Source organism: Vombatus ursinus, unplaced genomic scaffold, assembly GCF_900497805.2.
Source record: "Vombatus ursinus unplaced genomic scaffold, bare-nosed wombat genome assembly UNPS02010219.1, whole genome shotgun sequence".
Taxonomy (NCBI): Eukaryota; Metazoa; Chordata; class Mammalia; order Diprotodontia; family Vombatidae; genus Vombatus; species Vombatus ursinus.
The window spans coordinates 7869458-7890865 of NW_020949997.1; the positions used below are offsets into that span (position 1 = coordinate 7869458).

General features: G+C 36.9%; 1 long non-coding RNA gene across 6 annotated transcripts in view; it reads right to left on the reverse strand.

The window, feature by feature from the left end:
- The window catches only part of LOC114037096, an 813500-nt gene that overhangs the window by 412586 nt on the left and 379506 nt on the right, over window positions 1–21408 (reverse strand). Inside the window, exon 4 of one of the 6 annotated variants that reach the window (XR_003568415.1) lies at window positions 5396–6093. The exons of the other annotated variants lie outside the window; for them this stretch is intronic. This is a non-coding gene — a long non-coding RNA (uncharacterized LOC114037096). Of the gene's footprint in view, window positions 1–5395; window positions 6094–21408 lie in introns of those variants that run through there. 6 annotated transcript variants of the gene reach the window in all.

Consider the following 21408-nt stretch of genomic DNA (forward strand, 5'->3'; position numbering starts at 1 on the left):
GATCCCTGAGGAATCTGTGGACCCAAGAATTCCAGCCTTAGAAGAAATCCAGACCAACTCTTGATTTTACAGATAGGGAAACTGAGACTAAGAAATATTAAGTGATTTGCCCAGAATCATACAGCTAATGAGTAAGAGAGACATACCATTAGAATGCTGATCATCAGGTAGTGGTTTTTCCCCTACAACAATTCACAAATATATCAACTATGCAATGGAGGAGTGGTAATCTATTTTAACAAAGAGTGTATCAATGGATCTTTTGAAATGCTAACTTTATATAATGGTAACTTGACTAACCTGAAGACCTAACATAGCTCTATGGGAAGGGGATGGATATGTGAGAGACGTTTTGGAAGTAGAATCAGCAAGATTTGGCAACTAATTAGATATGGAGAGGTGTAGAAAAGGGATGAAACAAGAATGACCCTGGGTTCTTTGAACCTGGGCAACTGAAAGGGTGATGGCATCCTCAGTGCTTTGGGAATTTTGGAGATGGGGTGAATTTAAGAAAGATGATGAGTGCTATTTTGAACATGAGTTTGAGTTAAGTCTATAGGACATCAAGATAGAGCTTACAGGTAGAAAATAAGTTGGCTAATAATACAATCTGAGAAGAATGACCAATACTATATGCTGAGAACAAAATCAGGATTCAAAATGATGTTAGCATGTTATGGGATACAAGCAATGAGAAATTTAACAGAGATAAATATGAATCCCTACATTTGGGTTAAAAAAGTTAACCATATAAACAGAAAACAGGAATTCTGATGTGTCTGAAGTTTATAGAAAACTGATCTAATTTGGGCTAAACTGGTATCAAGCAATAAGCATTTCTCAAACACCTGCTGTGTGAAGCACTGGGGAAAGAATGAAGCAAGTTACTCTCAAGGAACTTAAATTTTAATGGGAAAGGAGGAGGGGGCACAATAAATACATGTATACAGAATAAATATAAATATACAAAATTAATATAAAGAGAATAAATGTAAATAAACAGAAGAGAGACAGAGATACAGAGAGGGAAGAGAACAGAGAGATAGAGACAGACAGAAAGAAGAGTGAGAGTGAAGAAAGAAGAGAGAAAAGAATGAAGAGAGAGGAAAGAGACCAAGAGTGGAGACAGAGAGAGAGAAGAGAAGGGAGAAGAGAAAGGAGAGAGACAGAGAGAGGAGAAAGGAGAAAAAGGTAGAGACAGAGGCAGACAGAGAGAAGAGTGGAGAGAAAGAAGAGAAAAGGGTTCAGGAGAGTCCCTTGGAAAGCATCTACAATTAAGGGGTATGATATAGATGATCAGCCAGAAAAAAAAAAAGTCATGAGTGGTTAAAATGACAGGAGGAGAACCAAGGGTGAAAAAGTATTATCTGGTGAGCTAAAGTCACCAATACTCCCTGGCACTAGAAGTATCCAATTAGACACTGGATGAATTACATAACCCCCCAAAGCCCTTTCATCACTAAGAAGCTGTGATTATCTTTCTATATTTATTCTTAGCTTTGCCCCACCTTCTGAATGTGCTTGGGAAACTAAAAAAAGCCTCTTTATTTTAGTTTCTTTGTATTCATTTATTCACTCATTCAACAAATAGATACTGAACACCTACTATGTGCACCTCCCTCAAAAAAAAAACACCCTGTCCTCACATGGTTTATAGAATCATAAGATCATAGTTCTAGAACTGGAAGAGTTTTTCTCATTTTCTAGATAAGAAAACTGAGGCCCAGGGAGAGTAATGACTTGCCTAAGGTCCCACAAGCATTAAACATCAAAGATAGGAATTTGAACCCAGATCATTTGGTTCTAGAACCAGTGCTTTTTCTACTGTAACAAGCTTTGCAAAGATTAAATGAGAGAAAGGAAATCGCTTAGAAAAGGAAGAGGCCATATAGAAAGTTAAGGTGGTATTATTTGCCATAAGGTGCTTTCCCTAAATGCCCCGAGAGACCAAGAGTAAAGATGAGTAGTCTGTGATTCAACTTACGTTGATCACATCTCAAAACTTAAATTGGTCATATCTCAAGCCCCACTGGTTAGGATTGCTGTGACATCACACTATACCTACTGCAAAATGTTGAAAAGCAATGAAATTCTCCTGAGTTCTGTTTAAAAACAAACAAACAAACCAAAAACCACTATTTCTCTTTTAGGTTCAAGTATGTTTTTCCATATCCAAGGCAGCAAGTATAATTTGAAACCATATCATAAGATTGGTTGAAGACCATGAAATTGCTTAGTCTAGAAAAGAGACTTGAAAGGGATATGATCCTTGTCTTCAGAAATTTGAAGGGCTACCATATAGAAAAGGGATCAGACTTGATTTTCTTGTCCCCTCCCCATCAGGTAGGACCTAAGAACAAGGGTGGAAATTACAGAGAGGTCAATTTCAGTTCAGTATCCAAAAGTGGAATGGCCTGCTCTAGGAGCTAGTGAGTTTTCCATTTTAAGAGTCTCCTAATAAAAGTACAATGACATTTGCTGCAATTGTTATGTAAAGTATTCGTGTTTCATGTAGATGTGGGTCCAGATGACTATAGAAGTTACTTCTAACCCCTATATTCTGTGATTTTACAGATTATAGCAAATTGAACATAAAATGCACCATCATCACAAGATTAAGTCCTTCTATTACCAATAAGGCAGAGAGAGGCCATTATGCAATGTCTTCCAAGCTGTTTTGCATTCTTTCCAACGATGTGGCAGGAACCATGATTCCAGAGGAATGATGCTAAACCCACCTCCTGACAGAGAGGTGAGGGAGTCAGGGTGCAGAATGAGACATATACTTTTTGGACATGACCAATGGGAGATTTTGTTTTGGCTACATATATTTGTTACAACTGGTTTTTTTTTTTTCTTTCTTTTTTGTTTTTTCAATAAAGGGAAGAAGAGGTGAGAAGCAAAGAAAATATAAATATATGTTCATTAAGAAACAAAAATTAAAAATTAAAAAAAGATATGGTAGGATTCCTAAAGGAGGAATATATGAGCTCTTCACCTCAGTAGTTAGAAAGAAAATTCATTTCACTTGTAAGAAAGAAGGGAAGTCAGGTCAGCTGACAGAGATAATGACCTGAAATTTCTATTTGATTCAGTGCATATTCATGTTACAGCCACATGCTGCATCAGATGAGTTTTACCAAGTTGCTCTGAATTATCAGTAATATGCAGCCCACTTCCCTCCACGGTCTCATGGACTTATTCTCAAAATCTGTTGTTTTAGCTATATTTTATATATTTATATATAATCTTATATATTTATTTATCAATTTTATTTATCAATTTATTCATACAATTTATAAATTTATTTATAAATTTATAATATTTGCTTATATTTATAAATTATAAGTTTATATAACAATTTTATATATTTATATATAATTTTTGACTAGAGAATTTCCAATTTTTGGAGGCAACAGGTTCAGAGAGTATTGAAGGAAGCCAGCAAAGGACAGTATTTTGGTTAAAAAAAAATGAAGTGAAAGAATAATAATTTGGGGATACAATCTCTCTCTCCACAAAGAGGGCTCTCTTCTGGTGAAAATGAGAGTAAGAGAGAGAACGTGGGTCCTCAATCAGACATTGGCAGTTTCAGGACATGTGGGCAATGAACCCATAAATGTTTGGGACTGGGGAAAACCGCTTTCTCTTGTCCTCTTTTCTTCCCAGAATTTTCAAGTGTCTTTCCTCTGCTGAATACAATATCCTCCCCAACTCCTTCTTCTTCATTTCTAAAGAAATCCAGAGACAAAAAAAAAAAAAAAGGCACCAATATATAAACTCGGTAATAGTCACTAGCCAAGAAAAGCTTTGGCTATACAAGGGAAACCCAACTTGAAAATGGCATGAGGTGTATTTTTAGATAGACATAGCAGTGTGATGGAAAGATGACCAGATTTGGAACTAAAAAACAAACAAACAAACAATAACACTAGGTCAAGTTCCAGCTCCACTGTGTACTCAGTAGGGGTAGTTAAGTGACTCGGTGGATAGAGTGCTGGGCCTGGAGTCAGAAAGACTCCTCTTCCTGAGTTCAAATCTGACCTCAGACATTTAGTAGCTTTAAGACCCCAGGCAAGTCACTTAGCCCCACTTGCCTCAGTTTTCTCATTTGTAAAATGAAGGAAAAGGCGAACCACTCCAGTATCTTTGCCAAGAAAACCCCCAAAAGGGGTCACAAAGAGTCAGACACCAATGAAAAACGACTCTACAACTTTTACTGAGTGACCTTGGACAAGTCACTTAATATGTCTCAATTTGTTTATCTGTGAAATAGGGATAATCATACTTTTCCTTCCTACCTGCCAAGGCTGTCCTGAGATTAAAATGAAATAATCTATGTAAAGTCTTTTGCAAATATAAAGGATTAGGAAAATGTGAGCTCTTCACATTATTATTTTACCTAACTTGTGTTTCAGCAGCAATGAGTCTTGCTTCAATGCCACTCCAGGGAAAGCATGAACAAAAGCAGACAGCTATGCTGTGCTGGTTGCCCAGAGAATGTGTTAATGAGCAACTCTCTGAGCTGGGTCAATGTCAGGGCCTTAAAAGTGTGCCAAACCATAATGGATAGGCGTGTGGCTAAAACTCACAAACGAGTTAGTTTTGCTATGAAGGGAAACCACTCCAAAAAACTAGGAGACAGAATGATGCTGCCACTTAATTTAGCTCTCAGATACAGTATATCCTCAGTTGAAGAGTGAGGATAGACAGGATAAGCCTGCGGGTCAATACTAATTGTCTGTCCAGCAGTGCAGGGGCCAGGCAGTGGAGTGGGTCATTGTGCTCTACCTGGGCAGAGTTTCCTCCAGGGGTGGGGGAACAGCAAGACCTCCTAAGAGGAGTGCTCTGTCATCAACAATCTGTTTTAAAGACTATGCAGTCCTTGTTTCAGCTTGGAGTAAACAGGTTTCCTTAGTGACCAGAATCTCTAACAGGCACGTATCAGCCCATTTTGTTTACTGAGAACGGAAAGGTGACTTTTTAGAAACAAGAAAGGTCTAGCAAACTGCAGACCATCTCTCCATAACAAATGTTTTCCCTAAGAGCTCACACAGTATATTAGTTTGTAACTTTGTATTTTAATGTCGATACATAAAACATTTTTAAAGCACTTACCATATTCCAGGTACTATGTACATTAGGGATGCCTAATAGTGTCTTACTCCATTCTAGACTATGAACTCCTTAAGGGGAGGAAATTTGCCTTCTCTAACTCTGCATACCGTCCAATACCAAGCACAATTCCATGCATGAAATGCGATAAACATTTGTTGTATTATAATAGATGTTCGATTTGATTTATCTTCATGGAGCCTTACTGGACTTCTCCCTCCCCTCCCCCACAAAAAAATGCCTTTTAATGAATAATGAAAAGACAGGAGAGAAATCAGGAGGAAGAGAAAATAGAAATTATGGCAAGAATCAGGCAAAGGTGGTCATATCCCACATGATGCCTTTTTTGCCACTATGACAAAAAGTGCCCCAGTTCAGAATGGGTCAGAAAGAGCCTTTTATTGCCTTTTTTAAATGACAGAGTACAATGATATAAATACTTGTTTTCTAGTGAAGTATGTGAAAAAAAAAATAACCAGAACAAAAGCTGCAGAATGAGAGAATCTAGTCATCCTGGTTAATCTTCTGTGAGGTTACCACATGGTTTACATGAGGTTTGAAAGAAATAAATCCACCGTCTTTCCAGTTACTAGTTAACTTGGTGCTAAAAATAGCGAATAAACAAATGACTGGCATTTTCTTTAGTTTTGCTTTTGATCATGGAAGGGAGAATTAAGACACAGATAGATAGCTTTGGGCAGATGAATGAATCCAACCAGAAGAGCCCCTGCCTAAGATATCATGCTAATACCATAAGTAACTCTGAAACAATTCAAAACCTATACTTCACAGTGTAAGTTCATTAGCCCCAATCCCAGAGACAAACTTTTTTCATTTTTCTTTTTTTTTCCATTTGCATTTCTCCTGATCGGCATTCAACAGGGAGCTCAGAGTTGGGCTGAAAGTCCTGATTTTCAGTGTCTATGTCATTTTCGATCAACTGTGACATGTAACTTCCTGTGTCATCTCCCAGTTATTCTGAAACAAAAACATTTATGAAAAACACAGATCACTACCGACCACATATTAAGAGACAGTAACTCCAATACACAAAAACTGAAAAGGAAAAGAGATCTGACATGCCACAGTAAGAAGCAACTTAGTTTCAAAAGAGGGGCTCTTTGCAAGGCCTAAGAATCAAATTAGCATCTATAAGAGATAAAAATGGAGAATGGTATGACCTTGGGTGAACTACCCCACAGGTTTGGGCCTCAGTTTTCTTATCTGTAAAACAATAGGACAGTACAAATGACCCTCTGAGGTCCTCTCCACCTCTAAAACTATAGGATTCTGTGAAAGCTGGGGAGAGAAAACAAAAGCAGAAATTATAATATAAGAGTCCAAAAAGCATGCCATTTGTCTTTGGGATCACCCTAATGGTTTAGAATGAAAAATCTAAAAGGATTCTGTTATTCTCTTGTTCAGGCAAGTTTCCATATTTCCATTAATATTTTCACCCATCTGCTTTCTTAGAACAGGATTTTAGATGAGAGCTGAAAACAACCACTTAGTGCAAAGAAAGTGTTGACCTAACCTGACATGGTAACACCACATGCCTCAAAGGTAGAAATCTAATAAAAGAGAAGTTTCAGTGTAAAGTTACCCCAAATAAGGCTCCTGGGGAAAAGGGGATCTCAAACCTTCATTTCAGTTCAATTCAACACACATTCATGTTCTTTCTACATACAAAATCCTGTGCTAGGTGAGAAGTATACAAAAGTGACTAAGACATTGGTCCCTGCTCTCAAAGTGGTTATAGTCTAAAGGAGTAAAAGATATAGATAGAAATTAGAATGACACAGGAAACATACAGATTACCATTTAAGTAGATTCTATGCAAAGAAAAATAAAATAATCCAGAATGCTATGTAATTCCAGTGACCAAGTTGGGTCTGGAAGAGCTGAGAAAATGCACCTCTCTCTCTTCCCTGAAGAAGTATGTATGTGGTGTTATGTATGAAATATGTATGAAATACTACATATACTGTTACATATGATTAAGGTGTTGGTTTTGCTGAAATGCTTTTTTTATTTTTTAAAAAATCTGGAAGGGAGAGCCAGCTAGGTGGCACAGTGGATAAAGCTCTTGCCTTGAAGTCAGGAGGACCTGAGTTCAAATGTGGCCTCAGACACTTGACACTTACTAGCTGTGTGACCCTGGGCAAGTCACTTAACCCTGATTGCCTCACCAAAAAAAAAAAATCTGGAAGGGATAGCACGTGGGGCATGGGGCAATGGGATATATTCAGAAATCAATGTAATATAAAAATAAGAGGCACTGATGTTAAAATTTAGTGGTCTTATGAAATGACCTTCCAACACTGAGATTTCACATAAAATAAGAGCATTGCAGACAGTACATTCTCCCTCTAGTTGGAAGAGGGGAAGATGGCAGAAGCTACATTAGCCTTTCTCAGATGAGCTCACAAACATAAAAGTGCTGAAGAACAATACCAGGACTTGAGATAAGTATAAGAATATTACGAATTCTATTAAGAATTGTTTTGCCTCTTCAGACCTTCACAGTTTTGGTTCAAATTGTGTGCCATTTTCAAGGAGGGTCTTCTTAATCACCCCAACCCAATAGAATTTTTACAAAGACAAAGATGGAACGGATACATTGAGAAATACAGGTGCAAAGTCACATGGTCTTCTCTTTTGAAAACTGTCACCATGAACTATGAAAGGTCATATCTGATGTTCAGACGTATATCACTGTAGAAGCCATTTAGGCAGGACAGGAAGGGAGGTAACATTCAGGGCTCCAAATGCAGTGAAGATGCCAGAAAGTTGACCTTCATTCTGTGCACTTAACCCTACAAAATCCCATCACAATCAAACATGACTTCAGCTTCATGCCTCCATTAACATATCAGCATTGAGAGGTGGGCATTTCCATTTGGATGTTGTGTTATCTTCTCACTACTTTGTTTAACAATTCACCTGTGCCTGAAGAGTCAATCTTTAAGTAAACACACAAAACTCATGTTGCAACACATCCATTTCTTTCTTGCTATGAGAAAGGGTTCCCTATACTTTTAAGATCAGATAGCTCTTAGCTATTGACAGGCAGTTGTAAGTGACACAAATAGAAGCATATCACTATCACCATAGGCTGACTCTTTCTAAAGCAAAATGTTTAGAAATGTTTCTGTAGCCTCTGCCATGTACAAAGAGTTCTAGACAGCTATAGGAATGAACAACCCACTCATTGTTATTTGAGCTTCAATTCCCATTCTGTCAGAAGATATAAGCTTAGTAGTATGATACAAATAATTTCTCTAGATTATGGGCCAGAAAGAGACTAGGACAGCATGCACCAGTGAAGGCCATAGTTCATCCAAATATATAGTTTTAAGTGAGATAATGGTGCTTCACTAGACACATGGCAGAGATTTTTTGATTGTGATTGATGACAGGGCTATATGTACAAATTTTATATGAATGAGCCCCTCCCCCACAAAAAATTATGAGACTTCATATTAGAGTTTGTATCCTTTCCATAAAAAAAAATTCAGTAATTCAGAGTGGAGAAACTCTACCCAAAAGGGACAAGAGCCCTAAGTACCTTGGAGCCAATGCAGTCTTGCTTAGTAAAACATCATTCTGCGCCATAGATGGACAGTCAGCAAATTATTCTCCTGACTTTATACTCAAAATGGTGTCACAGACAATTCTCATGCTTTGGGTTATTTTAGGCTGTTTGTTTAACTTCCTGTGTCCTTTTGCATCCTGTCTTCAGGATGTTTTCATGTGAGTACAGCCAGGGAAAAGAAAAGACCTAACGTTCTGACTCAGGTGTTTGCTTTCTTTGGGTTTTTTAAGTTGGCAGAGGCAGCAGAAGTTAGGTTTGTAGGAACTATGGAGCTACAGGGCCAGCAGTGAACCTAGAAGGATCACTGAGTCTAATTTTCTCATTTTATAGCTAAATAAGCTAAGGCCCAGGCAGGGGAAGTGACTTACCCAAAGTCACAGAGTTGTTGAGTAATAGACTTAAATCTACATAATTCAACGTTCCTGATTCATCATGCGGTGTTCTTCCTATTACTCCATGCCCTCTCTAGTGTGATACATAAGAGTGTTTAATTACCCAAGTGTTAAAAAGATCCCTTATAAAGGACTTTCACCCGTAAGATGAGTCCAGTCCATAGGACTTCAAGGAGAGTAAAGTATGATCCAAAAATGAGACATTTTAATTATTCATAGTCATAAGTAATTCACAATATACTTATTCCTAGATTTTGAGTACTTAGAGATCAGGGACCTCATATTATTCTGTTTCCTCCGTAACAGGGGCACTCAATAAATATATGTTTATTTGATTTGCAAATGTTTGCCAAATGCCATATTATCTACCAAATAGCCTACCAAAGGGATTCTTAACTTGGTATCCATGAATTTTTTCATATATTTTGATAACTGTGTTTCAATATAATTGATTTTCTTTGTAATCCTATGTATTTTATACATTAAAAACATTAATCTGAGAAGGGGTCCATAAGCTTTATCAGTCTGCCAAAGGGGTCCATGACATAAAAAACAGTTAAGAACACCTCACCCAATATATCTTCCCACCTCTATTTCTCTCCTCCATAAATCCACACTACTAATAGACTCATGCTTTTCATACATGGCTCTGATTATGTTATTCCTGAGGTCAAAATTTTTTCTGGCTCCCCAGTGTCTACCAAGTGAATTTCAGACTTCCCTGTATGGCATTCAAGATCTTCAAAATCTCATTTTCCCCTACCTTTTTTACACTATAGATCTCCACATAATCTATATACCCACCAAAGCTACTCTTTCTGTCCCCCAAACTTGCCCTGTGTTTTCTAGCTTTTGTACCTTTGCTCAATCTGTTTTTTTGTGACAAGAATACCACCCCAATCCCCCTCACCCTCCACAATACACACATACACATATTTACCTTTCCTGTTTAATTCTTACTAAACCTTGAAAACTCAGCTTAAACACCATCACCATCATGAAGCTTTTCCTGGTTATCTCTTATCCAGCTCACTAAGGGCTCCCCCCTCAAAACTCACAGAGAACTTTGTTTTGCACTTAATTATAATTCATAGTACTATGCAGCAAGTGTATGTCCATACCTTTCAGATTATAAACTCCATGAGGACATGGACCCTATTTAGAGTCTATATCCCTCCTAGTACCACAACCAGTGTGTGTGCAGAGGACATACTAGGATTGTTTCGTTCTTTGTATTTGCAGCCATGTTGCCGGCACATAGTAGGTACTTAGTAAATTGATTAATATATATCTTTTGCATGGAATTGAACTTGCTATTATACGTATATATTTATAAATGAATTGGTTGTTCTTAAAAGTTCACAAAATCTTACTCATTTCACAAATAAAATGGCCTATCTTCCAGGACCCCAGCTGCAAGGGAGACAATGTGCTTTAATCTCTGGTCAAAAGCCATTAAGAAATTTCAAGAAACCCCTGGGATTCACTGTCAAGAAATGTTGGCTTGAGTCATCGTTTTAATATACTCTTACAAAGGCTGATTGCTGGAATGAAACTCTGTGGGACATTAAACAGGGGACAGCTGAGTTTCCACCCTTCGGGTTTTCTACTGTAGTCACTCTGCTCAGTGCTGGTACAAAGCAAAGAGAAGGAAACTGAAACGGGAAAATGATTTTCCTCAATCTGATTCTTAGTAACTACGGCTAACTGTAAGGAGAGTCCAAATGTTTGGATGCAGACTATGTGTGCATCTGCTGTTGTGTTTCCAGCTTTGGGAGCCAGCAGAGGTTGGATGAATCAGAACCCTACATACAGTACAAAGGAAATGCTAAAAATGTCATTGACGGATTCAATTCACTTACTGGAAACTACAAACATACAAACATACATACATATATAATATATATAATACACATGTTATATGTTTAAAAATAGTGTGTCATTTATAAAAACTAACCTCATACAGGAAGTAGGCTGCAAATATGAAAAAAACCCACAGCATGACACACTGAAAGTGTTAGAACTAGAATGACACAAAATTACTGTAGAGGAATACTATGTTTTCCTCAGTTTCTGAGCACGATTGTTGAGGTGAGGCAAGAGGGGATGCTTACCAGGGATGTGGAAGAATGATCTAATAAGCCACTTTAAAGTACAGTACGCACCAGACTAGGTGGAAAATTTATTTGAGAGACTCTTCTTCAGATTTCTGGGAGGAACTTCTAAGCAGTTATGGGTTGATAACCTTCACAGAAGGTAACTAAAATGGAAATTGCCCACTGAAAGGACTCCCATTGTTTTCCACCCACTCCACCCCCAGTCCCCATTTTCTGCCAAAATTCTATGTCTTTTGCCACAGCTCAGAGAACTTCGTATTTCTGTCACTTCGACAGGCAGTGGTAGCAGGGAAGAAAGGAAGGCACCTCTCCTCCACTGGCTATAAATTGAGCAAAATGACTACGCAGTATTTTACCCACAAAACAAGCTCCAACTGGTCAGACTGGCTTTCTTTCGTTTGACAGACACTGAAAAGAGGCTAGGAGATGAAGCACAGCAGGAGTTGGTACCTACAGATAATGTCAGTCAGCCATCTGTCTACTTTAAAATGTAGTTCAACTGGATTAAAGATGAGAAAATACACACACACACAGAGACACACACACACACACATACCCTACACATAAGAGTTACAAAGGAGAACAGTGAAACTAAAATACATTTCCTCTTTCATAGAAGCCAAACAATTTAAGAGACTTTTTTTCTCATATTAAAATAAAGAAAAAAAGACTTCCATATATTCCTTGGTAAAAGCCATCCAGTAAAATATACTTTAAAAGTTATCTCTGTCAAAATGAAAAAGAAACTTTTTTGGGAGAAAACTGTACCCCAGAATTTTAAGACAGAACCCAAACCTACAGATCAGAGTTCTGAGTAGATTCTAAGCCCATATTTCAGCATGCTTGGACTTCAAAAGACACTTGCTGCTGTTGAAAAGGTTAATAATTTTCCTACCGAAACTGAATGTGGGTTGTGAAAGAACATTTTAATGAAGAAAATTTCCCCGTGGCTGCTATTTTATTATCACCAAAGCCACCAAGTTTCTGTTTGAGTTATTTGTATTTATTTATGAAAACAAAGATTCGATAAGTCGAACATGAACCTTACCCAAATTGCTGCTCGAAAGAAGTTGATTTTAAAAAAATAATAACTCTATATGCCCCAAGGCACAGGGAATCAGAAGTTAAAACAATGTAGTCTTGGGAGAAGACACGGTTTTCTCCTTCTATCAACATGAAATACTTTACTGATCTTTCTCAAAAATAAACATGATGTTCTAGACATGAGCATATTCAGGAATTCGAAGGTAGATTTTTCCTTGCTTTGGGTGAAATGTAACACAGAGAGATACAGACTTTAAACACTGTTCAAGTTCTATCATTTCATTCTACTTTACAAACTAATTTAGACATTACTTCAAAAGATAGAATTAGTAGTTTCAGGAAATGTATGCCTACATAAGAACTTGATGGCTATATTCAGGTACGAAGGAGTGGGTTTAAGGCAATTTCATAGCTGATGTCTTATCACATACTTTCAGAATTTTGTCTAAAGGAAATTCCACAAGTGAAATAGTTAATGTCAGGGCAAGGGCTGATGAGGATTTTTTTCAAACCATTGCTTCCATCAAAACACAAACACTAGAGAAAAAAAAACACACACATACATAGAAATCTTCAGTGGTCTCATCATCGAATGAGCTGTTTTTCTACCTATTTTATGCTGCTGACTTTTGTTATCAGTGCAATCGGCAAATTGTGGCCAATTCTGTCATGGCTGAAGCAAACATTTTGTTCCCAAACTACTTTCAACATTTCAGCTACCAACTGCACTTGACTGAGAAGCTGCACAAGCCACAATACAAACAGAACTGGTACATATCAGGTACAAAATTAACCCTTTTTAGTGGATAAAAGGAAGCAGAAGGCTGATAAATACTCTAGTAAACTCCAATTATAAAACAACTGTGATCCAACTTTCCTTGAACTAAAATAATTAATGTTTAACCAACTGATTCGATTTGAAACTGCCTACACAGCATTTGTCAGTTCTGACCCGAGGGGAAACTGGCTTTTCATTATACAATATGCAATTGTTACCTTTCACGTTAAAAAAAAAAAAAAGTCAAAGAGTAATATCATACCTACCAAAGATTCACTTCACTTACACCAAATTAAGACTCTTAATGCAATCTGTTATCTAGCTACTTGTCACAAAAATAAATAACACCTACATAGTCTATTTTTTATATTAATATCGAAACCAAACAACAGTCCAATGCCACAAAAATCTGCTCATTAAAAAAGAAACAAGTTAAAACACCTACATAAGAAATAAATTGATATAATACTTCAAAATGCAAAAATCACAATGATAAAATGCCTGCTTGTAGAAAACCTATGTGACTAAATTATCTAATTCATTAATTTAATTGTTACATCAGTTTAGGGACCAGAGGAGTAGAAAAGAGGTCGTGTGTGAATTAAGCAACCATGTCCCAGCAATTCAGGAAGAATTTTCTTAGGAAATAAAGGCAGAAGAGGGCAGGGGGAGATGAAAAAAAAAAAGTAAAAAAATCCTCTCTATCTAAAATTCTCTTGTTCACATTTAATTCAAAAGCACAACATATATGTGTCCAATAGTAACTTTTTCAGTCTCCTCAAATACCAAGATGCCCACACATACACCCCCAGCTCAGATTGAACCAAGAAGAACATGACACATTTTGAAACCATTCACAGACGCTTCTTTTCCTGATAACACTGAAGTACTCGCGATCAATTAGCTTCTCAAAAGCCCAAACAACTCTTTAAAAGGGATAGGAGTCTTCAAAAACAGTCTGGAGAAATTTCTGAATATTTCAGACAACACTTTGACCAGTACTTCTTACTATTTAAATTTGTTAATGTTGCAAAAGAATGTTTTTAAAAGAAGTACAGATATACTTATAAAGAGAGGACTCCTTATTGCTTTAATACATTTAATTGAGTCTCAAAAATATATATTCCTCCTTTCAAAAAATAACAAACAATGCATTTTATTTAACTTTGTAGCTTGCAGTATTTTCAGGGTTCCATCCATTAAAAAAAATAGTTAACTCTCTAACACATACACACACATCCTTTGCAGGAATATGCATTCTCTTTATTATTTTAAAAAACTGAAAATGGTAAAGAGAGGTCACAGTAACACTAGTGGTAATATGTTATAATTTTATTCAGTAAGTGGATTTCTAGATCAAAAATGCACGAGTAATTAAATGGCAAAAACCACATGCTGAGATCATAGCAAACCCCACAGTAGGCATTCAGTGATGCAAAGAATGCTTATTATTTAAATGACTAAAAATTTATCATTACAAATATAAAAGTTACTAAGAAGAATTGACATACTTGATGCTGGTTTGAAGGAATCTTAGTGAGTTCAGTTTTTACACTGTACTCAATCTAATGTTGTAAACAAACAAATAAATTACATCTTTATTTGAAACAGTGTGCTGTGGTGTCAGGTAGCCCTCCCTGAAATGTGATTTACAATTGAGTTCACATCTTTTTATCTTAATTCTGTCACAATCTTTCAGTATTCTGATTTATCAGAACAAGGAGCTTTGTCTCAGATAAAATAGCAGCAGAGGGGCTACTCTGCAAACCCTCTGAAAGCCTGACTCCTGCATCTAATCATGGCACAGTTCATGAACGGCTCCAGTCATCGACTCTTTGACTTTTATTAATCACTCTCGGGATTAGCACTGCTACCCACAAGCCTCACCTAAACTCTCATCTCACCCTGAAAGGACACTTTGAGAGCCTCTTCTAAAAGTTGCCATTCACTTAAGAAACACCGTAAAGCCTGCTGACTCGATTTAGGAAATCATTTTAATTTTAGTCATCTGGAAAGAGTGAAACACAACACAGTCTTGAAGCACTTTCTTCAGAGCACTTATCTTTTTTTTTTTAACACAATTTACCACAACTGAAAAGGTCAATCTAGGGGGATAAATAGAGCCAACTTCTCTCTTAATGACATCTGTAACCTGGGAATTACTGAGCAGGGCAGGAGGCACAACAGAAAAGTTTTCATTGAAGATATGTTCAAACAAAGCATTAAAACACCCACTACAACATTCTGCAACTCGATGAACTCAAACCAAGTCTTACTCATTTTAAAATTAATATTTTTCTGCAAAGTTGTTCCATGTGCAACCTAACTTTTTCTTCCTCTTCTCCCTCCTCACAAATACATTTGTTGACACTACAACTTGAAAACATATTTGCTTAGTTAGAAATATTTCCAAGGGTCACAAAGTGGTTGGTACCATTCCCCCTACCCTAACCAATAACCAAGGGCCCAGTGGAACTTAGATAACATACCTGAACACTAAATTCAGCAATGATTTTTGCCAATGTAACCTCAGTAATCTAACTTCAGAGCCTCGGAGATGTTCATATGTATAATCAAATAACTCTTCCTCAGAATGCCATGGGTATGACTGCTAGAGAGAAAAAGCAAAAGAGGTAGAAAGAACCCCTAACATTGCTCAGAATTAACGCTCTAACAATGGACTCTACACTTTGATTCTTCATTAAGGAGAGGAAAAAAGGTTTTAAACTAAAAATAGGATATTTAATAAGTATGAATACTTACATTGCATGAAAAATATTAAGAGACACATATGAGGTATGTAAAACATATAAAATAACATGTAAAATGCTATTAATGTTCAATTGCATCCTTTTTTTCAGGACATCCAACCCTACCGACCACCAGCCCATACAAGCTGGGTATGGTGGCCAACTGATTAAATGATTGGACATTGTACCCAGTACCACCATTTTCATACAACTTTGACAATTTGCCCCACTAACAAATAATTTGTTCCCAACATGCCATGTTGAGTGCTATAAATTTAGAGTCATATTTGTAAACATTTCTACGCCAGGCAAAGTGAGTTACCTTTCAGAGAATAACCCTGAACCTAACATTTCATTGACTTTGGGCTGAAAGCTATTGAATTGGATGTAGGATGGCAATCTCTTCATCAAAGCCAGCTGAAAACAAAACTGAGAGAAACAGCTTGTGGTTTCACCAAAATGTATTTACATAAAATATATTTTAAAAGAGGCTTGATTATGAAGATGTTATTTGTGATGTGTGATGTACCTGACATTTAAAGATGTCAGATGGTTGTCAGTTGTATCTGTTGCTAATGCTTTTTTATTTTTATTTTTTCAGATGATACCTCTTCCAAACAGGACATGTCTTTTGGCTTTCTAATTCAGAAATCTGAAAAGTTTATTAGTTGTGAATTTCAAGTACATTTTCTCCATGTCCTCTGACTTCCTAAGTTTAAGCTCCATTTTAAAAGAAAACACACCAATGTGTGAAGAGTGGAATAGGAACCAATGTTTGCAAGCATCCACAAAGCAACCACAAGGAATAGATCGTGTAGAGGGAGTCTTCAACAAGTTTCATGACTACAGAAACGGAAAAGAATTTTGATTTCCATAGCTTAATGTCAACTACAACATACTCATTTTAAAAGGCCATCAAAAAAGGCTCATCTGTTTTCCTTCGGTGAAGCCTTAAAATGACTGATCACAAGGAAATGAACACACACAAAAGTTTCACTACTATTAAAAAGATTTGGTGAAAAAAAAACCATGTTAAGAGAACAACAAAATACCACCAATTAAGAGTAAATATATATACATATATATATACACACATGTATGCACACACAAATATAACATAATGTATATATATACATATAATATAAGCACACGTATGTATCTCCAGAGACAAAACATATGAAAGAATTTATCTGAGATAGGAGTTTTGTGAGTATAACAAACCCCAGCGACCAACAAAAAAATGATTTCCATTCCTTCCTTTGATTCTCCCATTCTGAGGAGTTCAAAAACTCAGCTGTGTTAAAGAAATGGGACAGGACTATAGAATCCACCAGAAATTGCCAACATTGTATGTAGTCCAATGTAACTTTGTTTTCTGTGTTTCCCTGCACATTATCTGATCAGCCTTCATACTAAAAAATAGGAGCTGGGTAGGAACATTGCACTATAAGGTGTTTCACTTAATAGTTAAAAAAAAAATCAGGGTACATATTTGTGTGCATGTGTGTACATATATGTGTGTATATATATACACACAGATGTATATACACACATATATACAGATGTATATACACACACATATATACAGATGTATATACACATATATATACAGATGTATATACATATATATACAGATGTATATACATATATATACAGATGTATATACACATATATATATACTAATATGTAGCTTATCTACCGAAATCCTTATTTCTAATCTGTAGAATTCTAAGTTCTCCTGAGATGGCATGGTAATTTAGAAAAGAATCTGATATGTGTTTCAAGACTCCATATCATTGAGAAACTATTTTTTATTTTTGTAAAACAACCAAATAAAATCAATTATACTTTTTTCCAAACCAAGCTCATCATAAAAAATAAATACAGCAAAATCAAACTTTGCAAAGAGTTCTACCAATCTAGTAGGAATTAAAGGTAAGCCAGAATTAAAGGTGAGGCAGCTAGGTGGTGCAGTGGACAGAGTGATGGGCCTTGAGTCAGGAAGACTCATCTTCATGAGTTCAAATCTGGCCTCAGACACTTACTAGTTGTGTGAACCTGGGCAAGTCACTTAACTATATTTGTCTCAGTCCCTCATCTGTAAGATGAGTTGGAGAAGGAAATGGCAAACTATTCTAGTGTCTTTGCCAAGGGTCATGGAGATTCAGACACAAATGAAAATGACTGAATGAACAAACAAAAGGTAAGCCAGAAATAACCAGCATTTAATGATTTCTGGGAAAAAAATGAGAACTGGAAACAAGAAGAGAACAAAGAAAGATGGAGAGTAGGGAACCAGTGAGGGTTAATAATAGTGACTGACATTCATATGGCACTTCAAAATGGGCAAAAGTCTTTATGTATATCGGCTCCTCTGAGCCTCACAACAACCCTGGGAGGCAGATGTCACAGTTAGCATTTCTCTCATTCTGAAGAGGAGGAAACTGAGGTTCAGAGTGATTTTATCAAGATCACAAAGCTTGTAAGTGACAGAGGCCAGAATAAAACCCAAGTCTTCCGGCTTCCAAATCCAATACTTTATCTACTCTGCCACAATGCTTCTCCTAATAATGATCTAAATTTAGGGTCTTATCCAGCCCTTGTTTTATTTGCTAGTCTCACTGTATTTTCATTGTATTTGCAAGCCCAAATACAATGAACAAAAAGAAATTGCATGAAATTACTCTTCCATTTTCCTGAACAGTATCATGAACTTAAAAAAATCTAAGCTTATTTTATCAGTGCACTCAACACCTGAGAAAGCTTTGCTACACAGAGAGATGGCATAAATGGGGTTGATTCTCCTTTTAATGCCCAAGGGAGCCCAGCTTATAAATTTTCCATGCCTTGAACTGAGAGATCTCTTTCTGTCCTCATCACTGAACGCTTAAGTTGCTCCAAAGTGTCGGCTTTGATAGGTACAGATGCAACAGCAGCTCAGCCAGGAAGGATTTCTGGTCAAAATAGCAATACTGTGATACCAAAACAGATGTAAGTTTCCAAAAGGAAGCCTTTCTCATTTACGACAAATCATTAGAGCTCTTCAGTCTATATACCCTGTACATCAGTGAGAAAGTTACATATCCTGGGGGCAGCTAGGTGGCGCAGTGGGTAGAGAACCGGCTATGGATTCAGGAGGACCTGAGTTCAAATCCCGCCTCAGACACATAACACTTACTAGCTGTGTGACCCTGGGGAAGTCACTTAACCCCATTGCCTAGCCAAAAAAAAAACAAAAAAAAAAACGTTACATATCCTAATCTTATGACTAGATTTCTCTGTCATTGATTCTGATGTCCTATGTTTCTTTGCTAACTTTGCTGTTGCTCTTTTCTCTTAAGTTTATGAGCTGATACTATACCTGTTAGCTAGCTGTTTTCTGGAACTTTGTTGACTACGAATCTTTCTTCCTTTATACACATGTTGCTAGGGAATGGATTCTGCCCACTTTTGAAGAAAACGTGTGTGCGCATGCACACACACACACACACACTGCTTGACAATGCACAAACATATATTTCAGTTTTGTAACAAAAGTAGAACCCTATTTTTAAATAACACTAAAAATTTCTTTTTCATTTTACACCAGAAGGATGCCAGCATATACCCCATAATGGGATATTTTTCATCTGATGGCTGGATAGAATATGTTTGGAGTAGGGTTCATTTCCTTCTTGAATTCCTGCCCCTCATAACAAACCATTGTGGCCTGGGTAACTGTAGATTTGCTTAGAATAGCTTGGCTGCTGATCTAATTCATTTATGTGTCTTTTAATTTTTTTTCTAGGAACCAAAACAATAACCTTACAGTAGTTAGCTCTTTAAAAAACAGACAAAAGGAAGCTGAATTTCCAGGCTTTACAAGTAGATATTATTTACACACACACACACACACACACACACACACACTCACACACACACAGAAAATGTTAAAGAAGTAGCTGCAGGATAGTATACTTTACTGTTGGCATCTGACTGGTAGACCCAAGTAGCAACTGTAGTTTGCTTCTTCTAATGACTCCTATGCAATGAGTATCTCTTACTTCTTTCATGGTTCATCAGAACATTAGTTCCCATTATCTTATCACCGGTCCCTAAAGGCTCCTCTATACCATCAACTGTACATCTCTTTAACCCTACCAGGTTTTTGCATCACTTACTCTTCATTACCTGTGGAAGGGGGAGACTTAGCTATTAGAAATCAAGGCTAAAAAGCACAAGTAGATATATTATATCTACCCATCGAGTGCTACTTGGGATGGCAGCTTGATCTAGCATCTAGATCTTGAAGAGTACTTCAGCAAATTAAGTGTTAAAATTCCAGATGTTGCTTCGGCATCAGTAAGATTTTATTTGTTTGCTTGTTTTTTTAAGCTCCCACAGGCAAATGTACAAAAATGGACTAGGTCAGTTTGCCTGCCATAAAAGAGGTTTAATGGTTGAGGATCACCCTAAGATGTCTGATCAGGGTAATGGACCGTGAAGGTGAAAAATTAACACAGCACCTTCAGAGGCAGCATGATGCTTTGGTCCTACTCCTGCACAGAAAAGCTTTGTGGTTTATCATAATTATAAGGTCAATTATTTAATGCCAAATGGGTTCAGTCATCTATCAGTCAGTCAATGAGCATTTATTAAACACCTCAAAGGTCCCAGGTACTGTCTTAGGTGCTGGGGATTCAAAGACTGAAATGAGTTGGTTCTTGCTCTCAATGGGGCTCCCATTCTAAGGGAGAGACAACATGTGCACATAAGGATATACAAAAACATGAAATATATATTCTAAATAAATACAAGGTAATTTGGAAGGGGGGAAGTACTAGCATCTGAAGGGATTAGCAAAAGTCTAATGTAAGAGATGGTAGGTAATTGAGTTTAGCTTTGACAGCAACTAGGGATTCCAAGAGTCAGAGGAGAGGAGAAAATACATTCCAGGTATGGGAGCCAACCAGTACATGAAATGTTACATATGAGGAACAAGGTCAGTTTGGCTAGACCAAAAAGGGCATGAAGGGGAAATAATATATAAAGAGGCTGAAGAGGTAGGTTGGAGTTGTGACTGAACAGCTTTAAATACTGAATGGAGGAATTCTATTTGATCCAAGAATAGTTGGAAATAATTTTATATATGCCAAATAATTTTATTGAGCAGGGAAATGAAAGAGATATTTTGGCAACTTGGGAAAGTATGAGAGAGGGGAGATACATATGGCAGGATGATCAATTAGCAGGTTAAAGTCATTATGAGGGCCTGGCATGGTACCACCTGTGTGAGTAGAGAGAAGGGAGTAAAGTCAAAGAGGTGAGGAAGGAGAATCAATAAGAGTGGGCAAATAATTGGATACATGAATGCATAAATGAGGGGTTGAGGGTAATGCTAAAGTGCTGAATCTGAGTAAGTGGAAGAATAGTGTTGCCCATTGCCTATGCAACTTGGTGGGTAGAATGATGTGCCTGAAATCAGGAAGACTCATCTTCATGAGTTCAAATCTGCTCTCAGATACTTAATTATTGTGTGACCTTGGTCAAGTCACTTAACTATGTCTGCCTTAGTTCCTCATCTGTAAAATAAGCTAGAGAAGAAAATAGCAAACTACTGTTGTATCTTTGCCAAGAA